Source organism: Sus scrofa, chromosome 14 (genome assembly GCF_000003025.6).
Source record: "Sus scrofa isolate TJ Tabasco breed Duroc chromosome 14, Sscrofa11.1, whole genome shotgun sequence".
Lineage (NCBI taxonomy): Eukaryota > Metazoa > Chordata > Mammalia > Artiodactyla > Suidae > Sus > Sus scrofa.
The window spans coordinates 20,645,080-20,659,257 of NC_010456.5; positions in this window are offsets into that span (position 1 = coordinate 20,645,080).

Below are 14,178 nucleotides of genomic sequence, written 5' to 3' on the forward strand. Positions count from 1 at the left end.
TAATGAGCAATAAATCTGTAATAACCCCATGGGAAAGTGGGCAAAAGATACAAAACCAGATATTTTAGAGAAGACAAAACAGCCAACGAATGCTGAACACCTGTTGAACCTAATTAGGAGAAGGCAAATCAAGACCACATTGAGATTTCATTTGACACTGGAGTGGCAAAAATCACCAAGTCTGGGAGTTCCAAGTGATTCAGGGCAGGGCTTCTCAAACTTCAGTGTGAATCACTCAAAGAATTTCCAAAACTTCAGCTTCTGATATAGCCGATCCAGAGCTGGTCCTGGATGCTGCATTTCTAATACATTGCTCAGTCGGCGCTGACTGTCTGTGGACCACAGTTCCAGCTGCAGGTTGTGAGGGATGTAGATGAGCAGGCTCCCTTAGACATGGCATGGCAGTTGGGAGTAGAAATTGGTGCACAGATTGGAAAATAGGTAGATAACGTGTACTGTTGAGTACACACCAGTAACCCTACCATTATCCCAAGTCCCTTCGTGCATGTGTACACCAGGAGACCTGTTAAGTCTTTGCCCAGGTCTTCTCCTTAGGGCCCCTGCTGTTTTTGCCTATTGGTCTTGCCCTGGCTGTGCTTTCATTCCCAGTTGCCAACCACTTTTTTCTTTTTGTTGACTGGCTGACCTAAGGCTGCTGGGATACTCTCCCTGCCCAGAAGGCTAGATGTGCCTGGGAATTTATGTCTTCTCGGGGGGCACTCAGGGTCTGCCTAGTGTTGGGGGGGCATTACACTGGCACCCTTGTCCCTTGATGGGACAGCTCTGAGCTATGACCTACAGTTTCTCCAGAGTTCTTACAAAGGACTCAACCACAGTAACTTTCTTCTTTTTTTTTTCCCCCCAGGTTGCTTAAATTTAATTAAAAAAAAAAACATGATTTAATGCTTAATGTTTGCAAAGAAAATTTTACATGGATGCAAAACATAGTTATATGTGGGATCTTAATATTTACACAGATGTAACCCCTTTTCTGACTCCTGGCAGTTTACTACGTAGACTCAGCAGTAACCTTCTATAGGACTTTGCTTAGAATCACACCCTTGGTCTCCTTTATTATCCCTTTCTGCCTCCCCACTCTGTACCTGGTGGTCCCTGGTCCCTCACTGGTCTGCCTGTCTTTCTCTTCCTCCCTTCCTCTCTTTTTTTCTTTCTCTCCCTCCCTCTCTTTTTCTGGCATACCACTATTTATTGAGATGCTTCTTAAGCAAATTTTTGTAGTTTCATTGTACACTTCTTTCCATGTATTTGTTAACTCTCTCTAAGTATTGTGTGGGCTTTTTTGAGATTATAATCAATATGTGACATATTAGTTTGAGACTGCAACATATGGATTTGATATTGGTATATATTGCAAAAGACCACTTCAATAAGTCTAGTTAACCATCATCATCCAGTTGCAAAGTTTTTTTTTTTTTCTCATGAAGAAAACTTTTAAGATCTACTCTTTGGGCACCTCTTAAATATACAACACAGGGTTATTAATTATAGTCACGACGCTGTGCATCACCTCTCCAGATTTTAATCATCGAGGAACTCTAAGTTTGTACCTTTGGCTCACATTCACCCATTTCATCTCTCCACCCCATGCGTCTGGCAACGACCAATCTGTTCCCTGTAGTAATGAGCTAGGGTGTTTGTTTTGTTTTGTTTTTTTTTAGGTTCAACATATAAGTGAGATCATATGGTGTGTGTCTTTTTCTAACTTAAATGATACACACATCACGTTTTCTTTCTCTGTCACATCCGTCAACATCTTGGCTATTGTAAATAACGCTGCATTAGGCACAGGGTGCATATATCTTTTCAAGTTAGTGTTTTCATTTTCTTTAATAAATATCCAGGTGTGGAATTGCTGGGTCGTATAGTAGTACTATTTTAATTTTTTGAGGATCCTCCATACTGTTTTCTGTAGTGGCTGCACCAATTTGCACTCCCTTTAGCAATGCAAAAGGGATCTCTTTTCCCCACATCCTCACTGTTATTATTATTATTTTTTGATAATAGCCTTTCTAACAGGTGTGAGATGATATCATTTTGGTTTTGATTTATTTGCACTTTCCTGATGATTTGAGCATTTTTTCATATACCTGCTGACCCTCTCTGTGCCTTCTTTGGAAAAATAACTATTCATATCCTCTGCCTGTTTTTAAATTACGTTGTTTGGGTTTTTTGGCTGTTGAGTTGTATGAATTCTTTATATTTTTTGGGTATTAAGCCCTTACCAGATAGAAGGTTTGCAAAAATTTTACCCCATTTGGAAGGGTGCTTTTCCATTTTTGCTGATGGTTCCCTTTGCTATGCAGAAGCTTCTTAGTTTGATGTTGTCCCACTTGGTTATTTCTGCTTTTGTTGCCATTTCCAAGAAAGCGTCACCAAGACTAACATCAAGCAATTGCAACCTATATTTTCTTCTAGGAGTTTTTTAATTTCAGTTATTATTTTCAAGTCTTAAGTCCATTTGGGGTTAGTTTTTGTGATTGGTATAAGACAGTGGTCCAGTTTGATTCTTTTGTGTGTGGCTGTCCACTTTTTCCAGCACCATGTTTTGAAGACATTGTCTTTTCCTCATTGCGTATTCTTGACTCTTTTGATGTAAATTAATCAACCATATATGTGTAGGTTTATTTATGGACTCTCTATTCTGTTCCATCATGCTATACGTATGTTTTTATGCCAACACCATAGTGTTTTGACTACTATAGCTTTGCAACATAGTGTATAATAAGGGAGTATGATACCTCTAAGTTCTTCTTTTTCAGAGCTGCTTGGCTATTAATGGTCTTTTGTGGTTCCATACCAATTTTAGGATTTTTTGTTTTGTTTCTGTGAAAAATGCCATTACATTTTTTTTTTTTGGTCTTTTTAGGGCCACACCTGTGGCATATGGAGGTTCCCAGGCTAGGGGTCCGATCAGAGCTGTAGCCACTGGCCTATGCCACAGCCACAGCAATGCCAGATCTGAGCCACATCTGAGAACTACACCACAGCTCACGGCAATGCTGGATCCTTAATCTACTGAGCGAGGCCAGGGATTGAACCTGCAACCTCATGGTTCCTAGTCCGATTCGTTTCTGCTGGGCCACAATGGGAACTCCCACCATTACAATTTTAACATGCATTGTACTGAATCTGCAGGTCACTTTGGGTAGTAATAGTAATTTTTGCTTTTTAAGGCCACACCCACAGCATATGGAGGTTCCCAGGCTAGGGGTCCAATTGGAGCTATAGCTGCTGACCTACACCACAGCCACAGCCATTCGAGATCCGAGCCACGTCTGTAACCTACACTATAGCTCACGGCAATGCTAGATCTTAACACACTGAGTGAGGCCAGTATTGAACCTGCAACCTCATGGTTCCTAGTCGGATTCATTTCTGCTGGGCTATGCGGAAACTCCCAGGGTAGTAATTTTTAACAGTATTAATTCTTGGAGTTCCCATTGTGGCTCAGCATGTTACACACCCGACTAGTATCCATGAAGATACAGGTTCTATCTCTGGATTCGCTTGGTGGGTTAAGGATTAAGCACTCTGTGGCTGTGGTGTGAGCCGGCAGCTGCAGCTCTAATTTGACCCCTAACCTGGGAACTTCCATATGCCATGGGTGCGGCCCTAAAAAGAAAAAAAAAAAACTAACTCTTAGAATATGCGATCATGGAATACTTTCCATTTATTTGTGTCTTATTTCTTTCATCAGTGTCTTATGGTTTTAAATATTCAGGTCTTTCACCTCCTTGGTTAAGTTTATTCTTAGGTATTTTATTATTTTGGCGCAATTGTAAATGGGAATGTTTTCTTAATTTCTCTTTTGGATAGTTCATTATTAGTGTGTAGAAATACAACAGATTTGTGTATATTAATTTTGTGCCCTGAAACTTTACCGAATTTGTTTATTAGTTCTAACAGTTTTTGGTGTGGTGGAGTCTTTAGGGTTTTCTCTATATAACATCATATCATCTTCAAATAGTCACCATTTTATTTCTTCCTTTATGAGTTGAATACTTCTTATTTCTTTTTCTTAGTAATTGCTTTGGCTAGGGCTTCCAATACTGTGTTTAAGAAAGTGTTGAGGGTGGGCATCCTTGTCTTAATCCTGATCTTAGAGGGAAGGCTTTTCACCATTGAGTATGATGTTAACTGTGAGCTTTTTTAGATATTTGGCCTTTATTATGTTGAGATACCATCTCTCTGTACCCACTTTGTTGAATGCTTTTATCATAATAGGATGTTGAATGATTTTTCTGCATGTATTGAAATGGTCATAGAATTTCTATCCTTTGTTTTGTTAATGTAGTGTGTCACATTAATTTACTAGTGTCGAATTACCCTTGCATCCATGGATTATTCCTATTTGTTTTTGGTCATGCCCACAGGATGTAGAAGTTCTCAGGCCAAGGATCAAACCTGTGTCACAGCTATAATCAGAGCCACAGCAGTGACAATGCCAGATCCTTAACGCTGAGCCATGAGGGAACTCCTGGATTAAACCCCTTTGATCATGGTGTATGATCCTTGAAAAGGACAGCTGACCCTTCCTACTGTACTTTTTGAACTGTGTGTCCACTTATATGCAGATTTCTTTCAGTTAATACATGCACAGTCCTAGATTGGTTGAATCCATGGATGCAGAGGCACCAGTCAAGGGCCAAATGTAAAGTTAAACATGGGTTTTCAACTGCCTGGACAATCTGTGTTCTTATTCCCTGGGTTGTTAAAGTATCAACTGTGTTGCTGAATTTGGTTCACTAATATTTTGTTGAGGATTTCTGCATCAGTGTTCATCAGAGACATGAAGAATATTAGCCTATAATTTTCCTTTCTTGTGGCATCCTTGTCTGGCTTTGATATCAGAGTAATGTGGGCATTGATAAATGAGTTTGGAAGTATCCCCTCCTATCTTGTTTTTTGGAAGAGTTTGAGAAGGATTGGTACTATTTTTTTTAAATGTTTGGCAAAATTGACCAGTGAAATCATCTAGCCTTGACTTTTGTTGGAAGAGGTTTTAGATTACTGATTAAATCTCCTTACTAGTAATTGGTCTGTTCAGATTTTCTATTTCTTAATGATTCTGTCTTGACAGGTTATGTGTTTCCAGGAATTTATCCATTTCTTTTAGGTTGTCCAATTTGTTGATGTATAATTGTTCCTAGTAATCTGTTATCCTGTGGTATCAGTTATAACATCTCTTTTATTTGTGATTTTATTTATATGAGTCCTCTCTGAGTCCTTTCTTTCCCCTGGTGAATCTAACTAAAGTTTGTCTATTTTGTTCATCTTTTCAAGTAACAAGCTCTTAGTTTCATTGATCTATGGTTGGCAGAACCATTGCATTGGTTCTTTGACCTATGGAATAAGAGCCATCATGATAGGAAAAGACGAGTGGAAACCAATGAAACTTCTACACAAGACCAGAGATCAGAAGGAATACTATATCTTGGTTAGCTGGTAGAGATTAATGTCAGTCTCAAAGACTGACTGGTAGAGGGTGGTGATTCCTATTGTATCTTTTTTTTTAATTAGTGAGATTATCCCTGCAAAGGACTAATGAACTATGGTAGGGATTGGTGAGCTATTACACAACATTAGAACAAATAATTTCCTGGCCACAGCTGCTGTATCAGATGCTAAGTCTTTCCCGATTAGATCGGTACAGCCTATGACACTTCTATGCAACCTTTGACAAAGGAGTATGCCTTCTTTAAGTAAATGTCATGGAGGAGGATCAGAAGCAGTTCACACACACTGAGAAGGGACCAAGATGCACATTTATGGTCTTGCCCTAGGGCTGAATCACCTCTCCTTTCCTCTGACGCTGTGTAAACCAAAGGACCTTGATTGTTTGAACATTCAGCATCGCACTCTACTGCTTATCATTTAGTTGACAATGCACTGTACCCCCTTCCCCATTGTATTTTCATCACGTTGGTCAGTCTGGCAAAACTACAAATTAACGTCATCAGCTCTTGGATTTTCTCTGTGCCTGTACCAAAAAAGCTAAAGGCTGTGTTAAAGTAATATACAAGGGAAAACTGACTTTATGCTGAACATATGACTGCCATCCTCAAATGGTGACTTTATTTTCTCTGTAGAGGCTAAGGAATTGGCTCCTAGGGGGATGGCACTAGGGTTTGAGGAGAGTAGAGGAGGAGTGAATTTGTTGTTACGGAGGGTGAGGACATGCGGTGAGTAGAGGAAGGTTGTAACTTTGCCAGATAGTATTGAGGGCCATCTCTGAAGACGAGCTACTATCACAGTTGAGGCGCCGAATATCTGTAATTATTTTCCCTCCAAATTTTCATTCTGGAGTTAATAAATGCTTTGTTTTATATGTACTTTTTTTTTTTTTTTTTTTTTTTTTTTTTTTTTAGTTCGAAATGTGTCCATCAAGATTCTACCTCCAGGGAGTTCCCATCATGGCACAGTGGTTAACGAATCCGACTAGGAACCATGAGGTTGCGGGTTTGGTCCCTGCCCTTGCTCAGTGGGTTAACGATCCGGTGTTGCTGTGAGCTGTGGTGTAGGTTGCAGACGTGGCTCGGATCCCGCGTTGCTGTGGCTCTGGCGTAGGCCGGTGGCTACAGCTCCGATTTGACCCCTAGCCTGGGAACCTCCATATGCCGCGGGAGCGGCCCAAAGAAATAGCAAAAAGACAAAAAAAAAAAAAAAAAAAAAAATTCTAGCTCCAAACTCTTAGGTAGGACTCCAAAACTCCTCTCAATGGAGTAGAGCATGGTCTATCAACTTTTGTTTGTTTACATACCTTTCCTGTTCCTACCCCCCCAACCCCCACAAATCCACCTGCTCCAATCTGGACTAGGTCCTTTTTAATGTGCTGTACAACTTTCAAACTAAAGCTTTACTTTACCACGATCCTAGACATTTCTTTTGATTTATTCCTAGGTATCAGAGATTTCTGGTTGTTCTCCAAAGTCCATTTCCCACCTTCTTTCATAATAATTTTTAGTTTGACTCATGAACTTCTACAATAAAAACTACATTTCCCCAAATGCCTTGCTGCTAGGTGTGGCCATGTGATTAAATTCTGGCCAATAAAATGTAAGCTTAAGTGTCTAGTTCACTGTAACTCTGGTAACACAGTGATGGACTCAGATGCACAATAAATATTTGTTGACTTACTAAATCACTATGTTTCTTATGCTTGGGAGCGCCTTCAGCTCCTGACAGCTTTTCCAGCTGATTGAAACTTTACTTTTCAAGGCTGCTCTCCATTTCTTCCAAGAAGTTTCCTGTGTCCCCACTCCTCTCTCATTAGCATCATTTCTTACTTTAATGTTTAATGTTTTATTTCTAAGTTTGGGGAGTTATAATTGATAATCATTTTCTTAATGACAGTGGTATCTGCTGTAATGGCTGGGTGGTTTGATAAGAAAAGCATCGGGTACTGTTCTATGACATTTTTAGCACCGCCTACAACAAAAAGCTGATAAAAGAAAGATCCTCTGGCTTGCAGGAAGGAAAGTACTTGTATTAATTTAATCTTTACTTGTCTCTATTGGATTGCATGTTTAGATTAAGAGTTTTCTTAATTTTTTATTTCTCATTGCCTTGCCCAATATCTGTCATAAGAAAATTGATTGATTTAGACAAAACTGAATTCTGTGGGTGATGATTAGGTTAGATGAGTATTGGGAATCTTTTCAATATTTAAGGTTACTGATTTCCTGGAAGAAAAAGCAATCAAAGATTAACAAAATTCCACAACTATGACTATCAGTGAAGGTTTTTGTGGAGGGTGAAATGAGATGTTCAAGTCATCTGCTTTATTTTAATTTTTTTTTTTTTTTTTTTTGCTTTTTAGGGCCACACTTGTGGCATATGGAGGTTCCCAGGCTAGGGGTCTAATCAGAGCTACAGCTGCTGGCCCATGCCACAGCCACAGCAACACCAGATCTGAGTCGCATCTGTAGCCTACACCACAGCACACAGTAACGCTAGATCCTTAACCCAGCGAGCAAGGCCAGGGATCAAATCCGCAACCTCATGGTTCCTAGTCATATTCGTCTCCACTGCATCACGACAGGAACTCTCAAGTCATCTGCTTTAAAATTTACAAATGACAACAAATAGAAAAGTTTAGAAAAGGGCCACAGTAAAGTTGGAGTGAAGGAAAGAGAGAGAGAGTCTGAGATCACACATGTTGACCCCACCTAGTTCCCTTAGTAGCCTGAGTTTTCATCTTGATTGGAAACATACAGGTTATGAACAGCATGATTTCTGTTCATTCACAAAATATTAACCTTGCTCTGTATCTCTGAGTGCAGCTGAGTGTGAGGGCTTGCTCCACAGTGGGGCTGCTATGTGGATATTGTTATATATATCACTCTACTCCCCTTGTGTGAGGGGTCATTTAGAGGCAAACATTTGTTGTACTTTTTTTTTTTTTTTTTTTTTTTTGTCTTTTTAGGGCTGTACCTGTGGCATACGGAGCTTTCCAGGCTAGGGGTCTAATTGGAGCTGCAGCTGCTGGCCTACGCCAGAGCCACAGCAACCCCAGATCGAAGCCGTGACTGCGACCTACACCACAGCTCACAGCAACGCCACATCCTTAACCCACTGAGTGAGGCCAGAGATTGAACCTGCAACGTCATGGTTCCTAGTCGGATTCATTTCCTCTGCACCACGATGGGAACACCTAGAGGCAAACATTTGTGCCTTTAGGCCACCAAAAGAGCAATGAGCCAGCAGCAGTTTTCCCACGGTTTCCTAGAGTGATTCATGGCCATCATCCCCTTGCCTGTTGGTCTCTTGTGCTGAGCCCAGATGAACCCTTCGGTTATTGCAGTTCCACAGCTCTTGTGCCCTTGGCCTGGGCTTGTGGCCTGCCTTGACCAGTAGACATGAGATGTCCTACCAAGGCTGCCCCTGACCTTTGATCCCTGGTGAGGGTGGCGGGGTCAGAGCTGGGGCTTGTCCCTACAGATCCTCCAGGTGCGGCCAGCCACAGCGGCCATGCTCTGCATTCCAGCTTCCACACCTGGAGAAACAGCACATCCACCCTGTGAGAAACACACCTGAGAGCCGCCAATGAGCAAACAACCGTACAGATGCGTTCTCCATCCTGCAAAGAACATCTCCTGTTCAAACCTCCAGAAATAGCGTTTTTATGCTTCAGTGTGTAAATCTAGTTTTCATCTGTATCATTTACATATCAACATGATTTGGAAAAGCACTTCTTGTTCCTTGGAGGGAAACACTCTAGTCCCAGATTCACTTGGTATTAGCCTCCTTATTTCATTTTTTTTTTTTTTTTCCATTTCTGGCTGCCTTATTTCCAGTGAACATGTCTTGTTTTTTTCAGAATTAGGCATTCTATGTCTGCTCCCCACCGAGGGAGAAGAGGATTTACCCCTCCTTGGCCCGAACTCCACCCCCGTGACATGTGAGCACACTCCCCATCCCCCACCCCCAGTAGACTGAGGTCATGAGCAGCAATTACATCATTATAACTGTATGAACATGATTCTCAGCTGAGCTATGTCCTATCAATGGCCACTTTTCCTTTCCCACCCAACGTATTATTTTCCCTGGAATCGATAATGTTGTTTGTTCATTTGTTTAGTTTTCTTCGTCACCATCAGCACTCACTAACACCAAACCTTTCCCAGTCCTGTGAATATCCTTGGTATCTGCAGAAACACTGGGTAACTTTATCAACTTCAAGTGTTCCATGAATCTTTCCAGATCTGATCTGTTTCAGTCTTGACTGCTTTTCTTTCAATCCACTGTTGTCCTGGGATCTTGCCTCAAGATCATCTTATAGATTCTCTTTGCCTCTCCTGACATGGATCTCATGTCACCCCTTTTTTATTGAATTTTTAAATTGAATTATAGTGGATTTACAAGGTTATGTTAATTTCTGCTGTACAGCTAAGTGACTCAAATATATATATAAATACATTCTTTTTAATGTTATTTTTCATTATGTTTTATCCCAGGATATTGAATATAGTTCCCTCTGCTGTGCGGTAGGACTGTGTTGTTTATCCATCCTATATATACTAGTTTGCACCTGCTAATCCCAAACTCCTAGTCTATCCTCCCCACTCCCCCTTGGCAACAAGTCTGTTCTCGGTGTTTGTGAATCTTTTTTCTTAGATTAATTCATTTGTGCCATATTTTAGATTCCACATATAAGTGATATATATTTGTCCTTCTCTGACTTAATTCACTTAGGATTATGATAATCTCTAGTTGCTTTAATATTGTTGTAAATGGCATTATTTTATTCTTTTTTATGGCTGAGTAGTATTCCATTATGTATATGTACCACCTCTTCTTAATCCATTCATCTCTTGATAGACATTTAGGTTGTTTCCATGTTTTGGCTATTGTGGATAGTGCTGCAGTGTACATAGGAGTGTATGTATCTTTTGGAATTAAAGTTTTGTCCAGATATATGCCCTGGAGTTGGATTGCTGGATCACCTGGAACCTATGTACTGTTTTTTGAGGAGCTTTTTCTTTTTTAATTTAATTTTTAATTAAGTATAGTTGATTTACAAGGTTCTGTTAATTACTGCTGTGCAGCAAATTGATTCAGTTTTTAAAGAACTTCCATAATGTTGTCCATAGTGGCTGCACCAATTTACATTCCTACCAACAGTATCAGAGAGTCCCCTTTCTCCACATCCTCTCCAGCATTTATTGCTTGCTGTAGACTTTTTAATTAATTTTTTTGTTATTACTCAATAAATTTATCAAACTTGTAGTTGTACAATGATCATCACAATCCAATTTCACAGGATTTCCATCCCACAACCCAAGCACATCCCCCCACCACCCAAACTATCTCCTCCAGAGACCAAAAGTTTTTCAATGTGTGTGAGTTAGTATCTGTTCTGCAAAGAAATTCCGTCTGTCCTTTTTTCAGATTCCACATGTCAGTGAAAGCATTGGATGTTGGTGTCTCATTGTATGGCTGACTTCACTTAGCATGATAATTTCTAGGTCCATCCATGTTGCAAAAAATGCTGGTATTTCGTTCTTTTTAATGGCTGAGTAATATTCCATTGTGTATATGTACCACATCTTCTGGATCCACTCCTCTGTCGATGGACATTTAGGCTGTTTCCATGTCGTGGCTATTGTAAATGGTGCTGCAATGAACATCAGAGTACATGTGTCTTTGCGAGTCGTGGTTTTCTCAGGGTAGATGCCCAGGAGTGGCATTGCTGGATCAAATGATAGTTCTATGTGTAGTGTTCTGAGGAATCTCCATACTGCTTTCCACAGTGGTTGCACCAATTTACAACCCCACCAACAGTGTACTAGGGTTCCTTTTTCTCCACCCCCTCTCCAGCACTTATTGTTTGTAGACTTTTGGATGATGGCCATTCTGGCTGGTGTAAGGTGGTACCTCAGAGTGGTTTTGATTAGCATTTCTCTAATAATGAGTGATGTTGAACATCTTTTCATGTGTTTTTTGGCCATCTGTATGTCTTCTTTGGAGAACTGTCTGTTTAAATCTTCTGCCCATTTTTGGATGGTTTTTTTTTTTTTTTTGGTATGGAACTGCAGAGGTTGTTTATAAATTTTGGAGATGAATCCCTTGTCAGCCGATTCACTTGCAAAGATTTTCTCCCATTCTGTGGGTTGTGTTTTTGTGTTGTTTAGGGTTTCCTTTGCTGTGCAGAAACTTTGAAGTTTGAGTAGGTCCCATTTGTTTATTTTTCTTTTTACTGTTAGTACTTTAAGAGGTGGATCTGAGAAGATGTTGCTATCGTTTATGTCAAAGCATGTTTGGCCTATGTTTTCCTCTAGGAGTTTGATAGTGTCTGGTCTTATATCTAGGTCTTTAATCCATTTAGAGTTTATTTTTGCGTATGGTGTTAGGGAGGGTTCTAATTTCATTCTTTTCCATGTGACTGTCCGGTTTTCCCAGCAGCACTTATTGAACAAGCTGTCCTTTCTCCATTGTATAGTCTTGCCTCCTTTGTCATAGATTAGTTGCCTGTAGGTGAGTGGGTTTAATTCTGGGCTTTCTATCCTGTTCCACTGATCTATATGTCTGTCTTTGTGCCAGTACCATGCGGTTTTGATGATTGTTGCTTTGTAATATAGTCTGAAGTGAGGGAGCCTGATTCCCCCAGCTCCATTTTTCTTTTTCAGGATGTCTTTGGCTATTCTGGGTCTTTTGTGCTTCCAAACAAACTTTAAAATATTGTTTTCAAGTTCTGTGATAAATGTCCTTGATGATTTGATAGGGATTGCATTGAATCTGTAGATTGCCTTGGGTAGTATAGTCATTTTGATAATATTAACTCTTCCAATCCACGAGCATGGTATGTCTTTCCATTTATTTGTGTCATCTTTGATTTCTTTCATCAGTGTCTTACAGTTTTCAGAGTATAGATCTTTTGTCTCTTTAGGTAGGTTTACTCCTAGGCATTTTATTCTGTTGGATGTGATGGCAAACAGGATTGCTTCCCTAGTTTCTCTTTATGATCTTTCATTGTTAGTGTATAGAAATGCTGTTGATTTCTGTGTATTAATTTTGTATCCTGCAACTTTGCCAAATTCGTGGATGAGCTCTAACAGTTTTCTGATAGAGTCTTTTGGATTCTCTAGGTATAGTATCATGTCATCTGCAAATAGTGATAGTTTTACTTCTTCCTTTCCAATTTGGATTCCTTTTATCTCTTTTACTTCTCTGATTGCTGTAGCTAGGACTTCCAAAACTATGTTGAAGAGTAGTGGTGAGAGTGGACATCCTTGTCCAGTTCCTGATCTCATTTGGAATTCTTTCAGCTTTTCACCATTGAGAAAGATGTTTGCTGTGGGTTTGTCATATATGGCCTTTATTATGTTGAGGTAGTTTCCCTCTGTGCCCACTTTCTGAAGGGTTTTTATCAGAAATGGGTGTTGGATTTTGTGAAAGGCTTTTTCTGCATCTATTGAGAGGATCATATGGTTTTTCTTCTTCAGTTTGTTAATGTGGTGTATCATACTGATGGATTTGCAGATATTGAAGAACCCTTGCATCCCTGGGATAAATCCCACTTGATCATGATGTACACTCCTTTTAATATATTGTTGGATGTGGTTTGCTCGTATTTTGTTGAGGATTTTTGCATCGATGTTCTTCAGTGAAATTGGTGTGTAGTTTTCTTTTTTCTGTGGTATCTTTGTCTGGTTTTGGTATCAGGGTGATGGTGGCCTCATGGAATGAGTTTGGGAGTATCCCTTCCTCTGCAATTTTTTGAAGTAGTTTCAGAAGGAGAGGTGTTAGCTCTTCTCTAAATGTTTGATAGACTTCGCCTGTGAAGCCATTTGGTCCTAGACTTTTGTTTGTTGGAAGTTTTTAAATCACAGTTTGAATTTCAGTTCTTGTGATTGGTCCATTCATCTTTTCTATTTCATCTTGGCTTAGTCTTGGAAGATTGTACTTTTCTAAGAATTTGTCCATTTCTTCTAGGTTTTCCATTTTATTGGCATATATTTGCATATGGTAGTCTCTTATGATCCTTTGTGTTTATGTGATGTTCGGTGTTACTTCTCCTTTTTCATTTCTAGTTTTATTGATTTGAGTCCTCTTTCTTTTTTTTCTTGATAAGTCTGGCTAAGGGTTTATCAATTTTGTTGATCTTTTCAAAGAACCAGGTTTTCATTTCATCGATCTTTTCTATGGTTTTCTTTGTTCCTATTTCATTGATTTCTGCTCTGATCTTTATGATACCTTTCCTTCTACTAACTTTAGGTCTTGTCTGTTCTTCTCTCGAGCTACTTTGGATGTAAAGTTAGCTTGTTTATTTGAACTTTTTCTTGTTTCCTGAGGTGGGCTTGTATTGCTATAAACTTTCCTCTCAGAATGGCTTTTGCTGCATCCCATAGGTTTTGGAGTGTGGTATCTTTGTTGTCATTTGCTTCTAGGTATTTTTTAATTTCCTCTTTGATTTCTTCAGTGATCCATTGGTTGTTTAGTAGCATGTTGTTGAGTCTCCATGTGTTTGTGTTTTTTGCAGTTTTTTTTTTCTTGTTATTGGTTTCCAGTCGTATAGTGTTGTGGTCGGAAAAGATGCTTGATATGATTTCAATTTTCTTAAAGTTATCGAGGTTGGATTTGTAGCCCAGGATGTGATCAATCTTAGAGAATGTTCCATGTGCACTTGAGAAGAATGTGTATTCTGTTGCTTTTGGA